Source organism: Octopus sinensis, linkage group LG11, assembly GCF_006345805.1.
Source record: "Octopus sinensis linkage group LG11, ASM634580v1, whole genome shotgun sequence".
Lineage (NCBI taxonomy): Eukaryota > Metazoa > Mollusca > Cephalopoda > Octopoda > Octopodidae > Octopus > Octopus sinensis.
Window position 1 is genome coordinate 52,359,543 of NC_043007.1, and position 11,437 is coordinate 52,370,979.

Below are 11,437 nucleotides of genomic sequence, written 5' to 3' on the forward strand. Positions count from 1 at the left end.
AACATTTCCCTCACTACAAGATGGCCTAACTATCTTGTTCGGAATTTTTTTTTTTTTTGAGCCTAAATAACTTGTGATGTGAAGGAGGAAAAGACAGAAGCAGAGGGAGAATTACGGTGGTCTTACCTGTCTATCAAGAAGGGGTCACTCACAATGTCTATGTGCTCTGTCTGCCACCGTACTGTCAATGTGGAAGGGGTCACTCACAGCATCCACGTGCTCTGTCTGCCACTGTACTGTCTGACAGGTCTACTCTCATATGCTGTCTGCTGCCAACTGACTGCTCACGCTTTGCCGACCCTGCAAACCGTATTGGTGGGACCTGCAGGCCCCACTTCCGATAGGACATGCATACTCCCTCACTTCCAGTCCTTCTCTCTAAACACAGCCTGGGTCATAACACCACATTTACAAATTTAAATATTCGGTACTAGATAGTTTGGCATTATTGCGCTTGAACCCGTACACGTCATTAATTTTCCTAAAAATTTTTTATTTATTTACTATTTTTGCAGTGTTCAGCTCTATGAAATTGTAGTCAGTCACACACACACGCATGCACGCACGTACGCACACACACACACACACACACACGTATGTTTTTGTATGTACGTTTGTATATATTTATGTATGTGTGTGTGTGTGAGAGAGAGAAAGAGAGAGTGATTGAAAGGGTGTTGTCATGTATACGTACATACATTAATACATATGCATACATCTTTTATGTATGTATCTGTGCATGTGTGTGTGTGAGACAGAGAGAGTGATGTCGAAGTGGTACTCTCTCTCTCAAACACACACGTCCATTTCATATACACTACATGCATCTTTCACTTCTCTCTTTCACTTTAAAACAAAAGTAAAACATTTTTATGGAAATTAATGAACAAAACCAGCTGTTCATTTTAGCACTTCTGAGGGTTCAACCAAAAGAATGCTGATAGATTTTAACAAGCTTTTATTTGTATGATTTTTTTCATTTCATATTTATTTCATTCATTGTTTGCAATGTTCTCTCTCCCATTCTCTTTCTCCATCTCTCGCCTGCACACACACATCTCTATTAACAGTTGTTTAAAAAATAACTTGTCAGCATTCTCCTTCTTCATATACACGGAAATCACATTTGGTTAAAATGGCTTATTGATGTGTTTTGTTTCTCTTTTTTTCCCTGACGAGATGATTGCATTGTTTTACATCATTTCATTCCCTCCGGAATAATATAAATGTTTTCTTCAAAAACGTATGTCGGACTTCAAAAATAATATGTTTTCTTCAAAATGGATGTATAAAGATTTGAATAACACCTGCATTTGACTCCATTTTTTAATTTATCAGTGTTATACAAAAATATTTCATTTAACCCTGGAATTTCTACCTTTATAAGTAGGCTGTAATATTTTTGGCACTTATGTGAATTTTTGCTACCCTGGTAACTATTTTTTTCCCATGTTATTTGTACACATTGAAAATAAATACACACACACACACATAATAGAAATATTATTTCTAAATCTCTCAAAGAGAGATATACAGTAGCATCACCATAAAGGAATGACCTTTTTCCAACATAATGTGGCAGTCCCAGGATGGGACGAATGCCACTGTTATTTAGCCCCAGAAAACATCGTTTCCAACTGGCTATACGACACAAAAAATTCTGTATCCTTATATTTTCTAACAGGGAAGCTCAGTACTTCCACCCAGCACAACTTCGCATCCATGGACTGGTTTCTGGGTTATTGCTCCTTATCAGCATGGAGTAACTTGGTTGGCTAGATGTTGCTACTGAACTGCTGCTGAAAATATATAGATTTCAAAGTGACACACAGTCACTGATCTGCATAATAGAAATATTATTATTTTTAAATCTCTCTACAAGAGAGATATACAGTAACAGCACCATAAAGTAATGACTTTTTGCCAACATAATGTGGCAGTCCTAGGATGGGATGAATGCTACTGTTATTGAAGATCAGTGACTGTGGTGAGAAAGGATCTGCAGACGTTGGGCCTCACTGAGGAGATGACAAGTGATTGACACTTCTGGTGATTTACTGTGCTTGAAAACACACATCAAGTTAAGTAAAATTGTGGCCATCCATGCATGCTGGCTAGTTCTGTATAGCCTGCACTATGTAAAAAGCACTTGTGCCGGCACCACATAAGATGCAGTCACCACATAAAAAGCACTCATACCACTGTCACATACTGTGCACTCATACCAGCCCCACATAAAATGCACTCGTACCTACACCTAGTAAAAAGCACTGATGCCAGCACCATGTAAAGGTACTCATGCCAATACCACATGAGAAACCTCCAAGCTGACACCACATAAAAGAGCACTCATGCCAGCACCATGTTAAAAGCACTCATGCCAGTGCCACATACAAGTACTTGTGTCAGATCGACATAAAAAGCACCCAGTACACTCTGTAAAGTGATTAGCATTGGGGGGGGGGGGTATCCAGCCATACCAAAATAGACAAATGGAGCCTGAACAGCTCTCCGACTGGTCAACCCCTTGTCAAACCATGAATCCCATGCCAGCATGGAAAACAGACATTAAATGATGTGTGTGTGTGTTTACGATCATCATTACAACATTTTAATGTTCATTGTCTATACTGGCGTGTATTAGGTGATTTGATAAGATTTGATGAGTTGGAGAAATGTGTTCAGCAGCTTTTGCATAGTCTCCATAGCTGGATGTCCTTCCTTACATCAACCACTTTACAGAGTGTGTTGGGTGTTTCTTGTGACACTAGAACTAGTGAGGTTGCCAAGTAACTCACAAGTCAAAGAAAAAGACCTCCTCAACTGAGTAGAGATGTAGTGGAGAGGGGGGGTAGATGTTGAGAAGTTAAATATGATTCAAGGAGTGGAACAGGTGTTTTGCTGTTGAGGAGATACATGGCTGTCCTGCATTATATGGCTGCTTCTTTAGTGTTGGTGTCATAAAAATGCCCACTATACAGTCTGCAAAGGCTGTGAGGTCTCTTTAATTATGTTGAGGACATGACACATCTCAAGTGTTGCTGCTAGGAAATAAGTACCAAGTACATTCTGTAAAGCGGTTGGTACTAGGAAGGACATCCAGCTGTAACAACCAAGATAAAAATGAAACATGCAAGCATAATTTGTGTAGCATTCCAGAATGTATGCTGATTCTGACTGTAGCAACCTGTCCAACCATGTCAGCATGAAAAGTAACAATATGACACTGATGATAACAACAATGATAATGATAACAATATATGTACATGATATGTGTGTGCGTGTGCGTGTGCATGCATGTATGTTTACTCACAAAACATGAAAGAAAAGACAGAAAAGGAGAAACGAGAGCAACATAGTGAACAGTAATCTCATATAGAGTTTCAAAAAGTGTGACCTCCTTCATACTGATAAGAAATATCTAAGTGGGGTGTGAAACAAAGGTCATTATTACTGGACAGTAGAGAATTGGCATTGATTGATATGGGGGCATTGATTAGCTGTTAGAGACAAACATATATAAAGACCTTTATAGAGTCCTATATAATGACCTACATCCCTATATATATATATATATACATATATATATATATATATATACATATATATATATATGTACATACACCCATACATATATACATACATACATATATCTATATCTACATCTATCAATCTACATACTTACATACATACATAAATACGTACATTCATATATACATACCTACACACACACACACACACGCACTTACACACACACGTTTTTCTAAAGAACGATATATATATATTATTATATAATAATAAATGCCAAAACAAATTTCTGTGTGTCAGTGTGTCACACTTTGACCCAGTCTCTCACTATTCAATGACGCTTCTTCTACTCTTCTTTCTGGGGTGATAGTAAATAGTATGAGCTGTAGTTGTGATAAAGGTGGAGGTGATGGTGATGGTGATGGTGGTGGTGGTAGCTGAGGCAGTCAAGCATGACAGTGATAGTAAGGGATGTGAAAGGCAATAGTGATGGTGGTGGAGAGGAAGGCAGCGAAGTCAAAGGTGTTGATGGTGGTTGGCATCAAAAGTCTGAATGGTGTATGTATGGCAGTTGTGGTGGTAATGTTGGTTGTACTGGTGATAGTGATGGTTGAAAACAATCAACAGAAAGAGAGAGAGAGAGAGAGAAAGTAAGAGGTTAGACAGAAAAAAAATTGTACTGACCCCCCCCCCCCCCGATGAATTTCATGTTCTTTTTTGCTGCACATTGCTAGTGGAGTGGCCATGCTTACACTGTAAATCCAGAAAGAAAACGGGCATGATCAGGCTCAAACTTTGATCACGTGACCACAATAGTACCAACTATAAGCAAGCATGCGCAGAAGGCACTGTGACAATAATGAAGATATATTATGGCGAAAGTGCGGATAATTTTTGACTTCCCCTCGTATGTATATGCATATGCAAGTATATTTCTTTGTGAGTGTGTCAGTGTATGTGAATGTATGTAAGTGAATGTATATATGTGAATGCATGAGCATTTCAGTGTGTGTTTGTGTTAGTATGTGTGTGAGTCTGTCTGTCTTTGTTCCAGTGTAACAGCCTGTTACTCCCAGAAATAGTTTTCTATAGGAAACAAATGGATAATCAATATAGTTATGTCAACTGTCAGGTGGGGCAAGGAAAGAGAAAGAGTGAGAGAGAGAGAGAGAGAGAGAGAGATTGACATTGTTGAAAAGTTTATTCACCTTACCCTGTTAAGCTCCAGCTACTTTTCCAGAGAATAATCTCTCTCTTTCTCTTTCTCAGTATCTCTCCCTTTCTGTTTTTTCCAATCTCTCTTTTCTCTCTGTCTCTGTCTCTGTCTTTTTTTGTATCCTCCCTCGCCCTCTCTTTTCTACTTTTCTCTTCTGTGGTGTTGTTTAGCTCCAGACCAATCCTAATTGAGCAGATATATGATCTAAGGTATTCCAACCAAGAGCACCCCATCTTTGCAAGGATATGTAGGACTACATTAGCTAATGTCCCCTAATGTTATGGTATGATTTTGATGGGTGTTTGGCTGCTATTTCTTGCTAATCAGGCAATAGAATTTTCCAAAAGTTTCTTACTCTTGGGGCACCCTTGAAATACTTAACCCAAGAAACAATAGCTATTATAGATATTTATAAATCTCTTTATTAACAGTTTTTGAATACTTAATCTGAGTCATGAAGAAGGTTGAAGAAATTTCATTTTAACCAACATCTTATTTAGAACAGATTTCCCTTCAATTCTCCATTAAGAAGTTATTTTTCTCTATAGAGGCTCCTTACTGTCTACAACTCTGGGGATGTGAATACTATACTCCAGAGTATCCTGGACTCAATATGGGCAGCATGTGCAGCATCAGTGCCACGTAAACAGAAAAAGAAGAACTACCCCAAAAGGGCAATTTGGGAAACTTCAGCGGTCCGACTTGCCAGGAAGGAACGTCGGACTGCTGAATGGGAATACAAGTTGCATAAATCAGACACCAACAGGAAGAAGCGGAATAAATCTTCCAACCATCTCAAGCAAGTGACAAAAAAAGCAGTGCTTGAATTTGAACAGTGCATAGCAGCCAATCCTGACAGCAAGGTTTTCTGGAAATATGTGCATTCAAAGCAGAGACCTCACTCTCCAGTGGGCCCTCTTCGCAACCCTCACACAAACCAGATCACTGACGACCCCAAGGAATGCGCAGAACTCACTGCCGAGTGCCATGCAAACATATTCACTGTTGAAAGTCAAAATGTACCATCTTCACCATCACTAACAGCAAATTCCATAACAACTATGGAATTTACACCTGCAATGCTGCGACGTCACCTTCAAAATAAGCGCAACTATGCCTCCCCTGGTCTCGATGGAGTTACATACCTGCTTCTCAAACGTGGTTGGTACTTCCTTTTACACCAGCTTTCTATTTTATTCCAGTACTGTCTCAACAATGGTGCTACTCCGGAGCAGTGGAAAACTGCCAGTGTCATTCCTCTGTTCAAAAAGGGCGACCGCACATCACCTGTCAACTATCGCCCAGTCAGTCTCACTAGCTGTATTGCAAAACTGATGGAATCGTGTGTCAGAGAAACACTCTGGAACTTCTGGAGCTCTCACAGTCTCATCCGACGCTCACAATATGGATTTGTCCCTAACTCCAGCTGCAGTGATCAGCTTGTCGAGTTCCTTGAGGACATTACTCAGATCACTGACAGTGGCTCATGGGTGGATGTTGTCTACCTTGACTTTGCTACACAAAAGGCTTATGGTGAAACTCTCTGCAATGGGTGTGAGGGATGACCTTTTTAACTGGTTGAAATCCTTCATTCTCAGCCGAAAGGAGGTAGTCACAGTTCTAGGACAGCATTCTACACCATATGAGATGTCATCGGGTGTACCACAGGGATCTGTCCTTGGTCCCCTCTTGTTTGTGGCATACATTAATGACATAGATGCCAATTTAAAGAATGCCACAGTATTGAAATATGTAGACGACATCAAGCTGTACCTTGAAATCAAGAGGACAGATCCTGATGTCTACAGCTCTTTCCTGCAATCAGACCTAGACACAATGTAGCAATGGATCACAGACTGGCAACTGAAACTGGCTGTGGACAAGTGTACCACCATGCATTTTGGGAGAAAAAACCCTGCGTCCACATACTCCCTCCACAACACTGATATCAAGAAATCCTCCTGCGAGCGTGATCTAGGCATCACTGTCAGCAGTGATTTGCGTTGGACAAAGCATATCTCTAAAATTGTCAAGAAGGCCGAGGGTGTCTTGGCATCACTCAGCAACACTTTTGTTAGCCGCTCTCCAGCCATCTATTTAAAACTGTATGCAGCTATGGTACGACCACACTTGGAATTCGCATCATCAGTTTGGAACCCCTATCTTGCTCAGAACATTGACCTCCTGGAATCTGTCCAGAGATGTGCAACCAAACGCATACCCTCCATCAGACACCTACCATATTCTGAGTGCCTTGTTTCCCTGGGCATGGATTCACTGAAGCTCCGGCGTCTGGCGACGGACTTTGTAAACACCCACAAAGTTATCAACCACCTCACCAACAACAACACTGAACACCTTTTTGATCTCCATGTGTCTAACACACGTGGACATGCCTACAAAGTCAGAAAACAACACAGCTCCCATGACTTTCGGAAACATTTTTTCACGCTCAGAGTTGCTGAAGCATGGAATAAACTGCCTGCGTCAGTTGTTGACTGCCATGACACTGCATCCTTTAAGGCCCTCATGCTTTCCAAAATCCGCCGAAACTACACCTGATTATATATACACTTTAGATGAGTTGTAGTGCACCTGAGCACTGTACACAATTAATATTATTATTATTATTATTATTATTATTATTATTAAATGCCAGGGTTTCCCTTTCTTGGGGAATAAAATATGTAAAATAAAATTATGAATATAGATTACTAACACACCTATACTAGTATGGAAAACAGATGGTAAACATTAATGATGATGATGATGATGATAATGATGATGATGATGATGGTGATGATGGTGGTGGTGGTGGTGGTGAGGAGGAGGAGGAGGAGGGGAGGAAGAGGAGGAGGAGGATGGCACAAAATATACTCACATGAAATTGTCATTATTTCTAGTTGGGAAGAACAGGTGCACAGCCATCTTTGTCAGCTGGTTCAGTTTTATTTAGGTGGTGAATTCATGATGAAACATGTTCAGAAATCAGAGCGTGTGTGTGTGTGTGTGTGTATGTGCGTGTGCGCGTGTGTGTGTGTGTATGTGCGTGTGTGCATGTGTGTGTGTGTGTGGGTGAGATAAATCTTTGTTACACACTCAATGTCAAAAATATGTTATCTGCATAATTCATTCTGGACATATATGGTAAAGTCTCATATCCCAAGTCTGTGAGCTTCTGTAGTGTCATCCTATAAATGTGCAGTCAAGCGTTGTCATTGGACCACATTGATTAACAAGGGCTGGTCTCATTTTGCTCAAGTGAACATGCATTCTTTCTAGTTGCTTACAGTAAACTTCTGATGTAATGCTCTGGTTAGGCTCCAGAAAGCTGTAATTGATCACATTAATTTTATTTTTGCCTCAAGTCTTTTCAAAACATCAAGTTTAATGTCCACTGTAATCTCCTTTATGGTTTCTTTTTACACTACTGCCTTCAAGTCTTCTTGAGGTTTTCTTTCCAGACATCTTAAATTGAAGGCAAATCCAACAGTAACAACAATTAATTATCCACAACAAATATGTAGTAAATAAAATTGGCCCAGGAAAGAGTTGCTTTGTGAGAGAAGAAAATTGTATTACACACACACGCATGCGCACACATACACATGCACACACATATGTATACACACACACACTCATGCGCACACACACCCATGCAATTGTAGCCAATTGAACCAAAAAGTTAGTTGGTTGATAGTGGTGATAATGTGTGGTTGCTTTGATTTAGATGTTATTGATTAGAGGGTGGGTATTGTTGGTGTTGTAGTGGTCATATTGTTGCCCCACTGTATTAATGTGGCTGTTTTAGTTTGAAGTCAATCTTCATAGACCTGATATCAAAGACGTTTCATTCAACTTTTAAAATACACTAGGATACCACAATATATGTCTCTATTTGAAATGGACTTTCTCATCGTCTTCATACTATATATTAGTATTGCTGTTGGTGGTCATGTTTGTACTGACACACACACATACATATGTACACATTCATATATACATACCCATACATACATATGTATGTATATATGTGTGTATTTACACACACACACACACACACATATATATGATGGACTCTCCTGTCAATGATGATGCATGAGCATTCAACTTTTGCTGAACGACTTGTACAAATGGGTTGTTTATAGTGATCAAATGTTTGTACCATACATTAGCTCACTCTCTCCATCAAAACGAAGGTGTTGAAGTGATTGCAAAGCAACATGAGATGAGGTGTTTTACTCAAGAACACAATGCACCACCTGGTCTAGGAATTGAAACCATTATCTTGCGACAGTGAGTCCAACACCCTAACCATTAGGCCATGCACCCTCACATACATACATACATACATACATACATACATATGTATATATAATGCAAATATTTGAAGTATTATTACTGTTATGAACAGTAATAATGAGGTGGCTAGCAAGACTTCTACCTATACAGGTATAATATGCAATAATTAAAGAAAAGAAGGGTAAAAATACTGCTTGCTAAAAATCAAAGCAACAGCTTCAAAAAACCACCAATCTTACGATAAATATACATATGAGCAATGCAATGAACATTTTAAAAATAGGCCTACCTTCAGAATGGAATACGAAAATAGAAACTACATGTCCCAATATCAATTGATTTCATGCTCTTCATGAAAAAACATGCTCTGCAATCATCAGTTGGAAATAGTATTTAACATCTATTTCTAAAATATTCACTATGTCAACTCATGTGCATTTCTAACTATAAACATCCCAGTCATTTTAAAAAGAAACTATCGTAAACAATAAAAAATGCAAATATGTGAAGTATTATTACTGCTATGAACAGTAATAATGAAGTGGCTAGCAAAACTTCTACCTATGCTTGAAGTGAATATTTTAGAAATAGATGTTAAATACTATTTCCAACCAATCGTAAGATTGGTGGTTTTTTGAAGCTGTCGCTTTGATTTTTAACAAGTGATATTTTTACCCTTCTTAAATATATTAGGTTGTTACACATGAAATGTCGTATTTTTAATTTCTTGTTATTTCTGTCATTTAAAAACTCAATTATGTATACCCTTGCATTTAATCTTGACTCTTTTTTTTTTCAGACAATATTGGTTTACAAAATTCTTGCCCACAAACCTTATGAAAATGATAACAACCAAACAATGTTGAGTGATTTTCTTGTATGAGTACAAGCTGGGTCACTATGCCACAGAAGCTCTATGGAATATCAAGGGGGCCTTTGATAATGGTTTTGTTGACATCAGAACTCTTCAGAGATGGTTCCAAAGATCTCATTCTAGAGATGATAGTCTTGAAAATGAACCAAGAGGGAGGCCAAAATCAGTTATTCAGCATGATGGGTTAAATGCTTTGGTTGAACAAAATCCGAGAACAATGATCCAAAACTTTCATAAGAACTCCAAACACCTCACGCAACTGTTTCTCAACACCTGAAAAAAATTAGAAAAGTCAAGAAAATGGATAGGTTTGTTCCACATCAACTGAATAAGATTAAAAAAAAAACAGGTGCCTCAAAGTATGTTCCTTGTTGCTTTCTTGACTGGGAAAAGAAACATTTTGCTTTGAATCATTACATGTGATGAGAAATGGATACTCTTTGACAACAGCAGGAGAATAGGACAGTGATTAGATGTAGGAGAGTCATCTAAACACTACCCAAAACCACCATTGCACTCTAAAAAGTTAGTGGTCACTGTATGGTGGTCTGTAAAGGAGGTTATTCATTATTCATTTTTGCAACAAGGAAAAACAGTAACATCAACATTGTATTGCCAGGAAATTGATTGTATGCATGAGAATTTGAAAAAGAAGCAACCCAGACTAGTGGATAGGGATGGTCCAATTTTGCTCCATGATAATGCATGTCCTCATACTTCTCAAGCTACGGCCCAAAAGTTGCAAAGCCTAAATTATGAGATCTTGCAACATCCTCCCTATTTCCCTGATATCTTTCCTATTGATTATCACTTATTTAAGCATTTTGAGCTTTTCATATGCAATAAAACATTCACTTGATGCTGGGTGGAGGATTAAAAATTTAAGTTACAATTTTTTTTGCTTGATGGTAATCAATGGACCACCACATCATCATTCCAAAAAATGTGTTTATGAGGAGAAAAATATTGAAAATCATCAGTACATTTCAGAGTGACAAAGAAGTGAGTAGCAGGTGGTTGTGGGATGTGCTAAAAATAATGGCTAAATCTCCCTTAAATCATGCCCCTTTTCACTTGGAAATTATTTTAAAATTATGAACAGAAACAGATTGCAGATTTATTTCTGTTTATAATTGCAGATTTGGACTGTCTGTATTTTAAAACTATGATTAAAAAATACATTTGGTAAAAAGCTGAAATTTACGATTTATAGAGGGGTGGAGGTTAATGAAGAAAATTAAAAGATTTCACTATTGTTTTTAAATTATGTTTCATTTTCTGTTTGAAAATAAAAGAAGTGGGTATCGTGATGGTGATTGCTGTTTCCAAAACTTATTTTCTTTTTAAACTTTCAAGGCTCTCTCATTTTTAAGTGCATAGTGCAAAAACATTGGCCATTATCGGTACTGAGTTGGGGAGGGAGATTTGAAATAGTTCATAAATTTTCCCAAAAGTTTTGTTTTTTTTTACTGGAAAGGTGCCTCTCATTGTTTAAAAATATGAAGTGCAAAAAATAA

The 11,437-nt window shown here is 38.2% G+C and overlaps 1 long non-coding RNA gene across 1 annotated transcript; it reads left to right on the forward strand.

Annotated features, from left to right (window-relative positions):
• Positions 1-9,111: 9,111 nt before the first annotated feature.
• On the forward strand, positions 9,112-10,777 carry LOC118765422. The gene is made up of 2 exons (XR_005001285.1): positions 9,112-9,196; positions 9,846-10,777. It is a non-coding gene; the product is annotated as an uncharacterized LOC118765422 (long non-coding RNA).
• Positions 10,778-11,437: the final 660 nt, after the last annotated feature.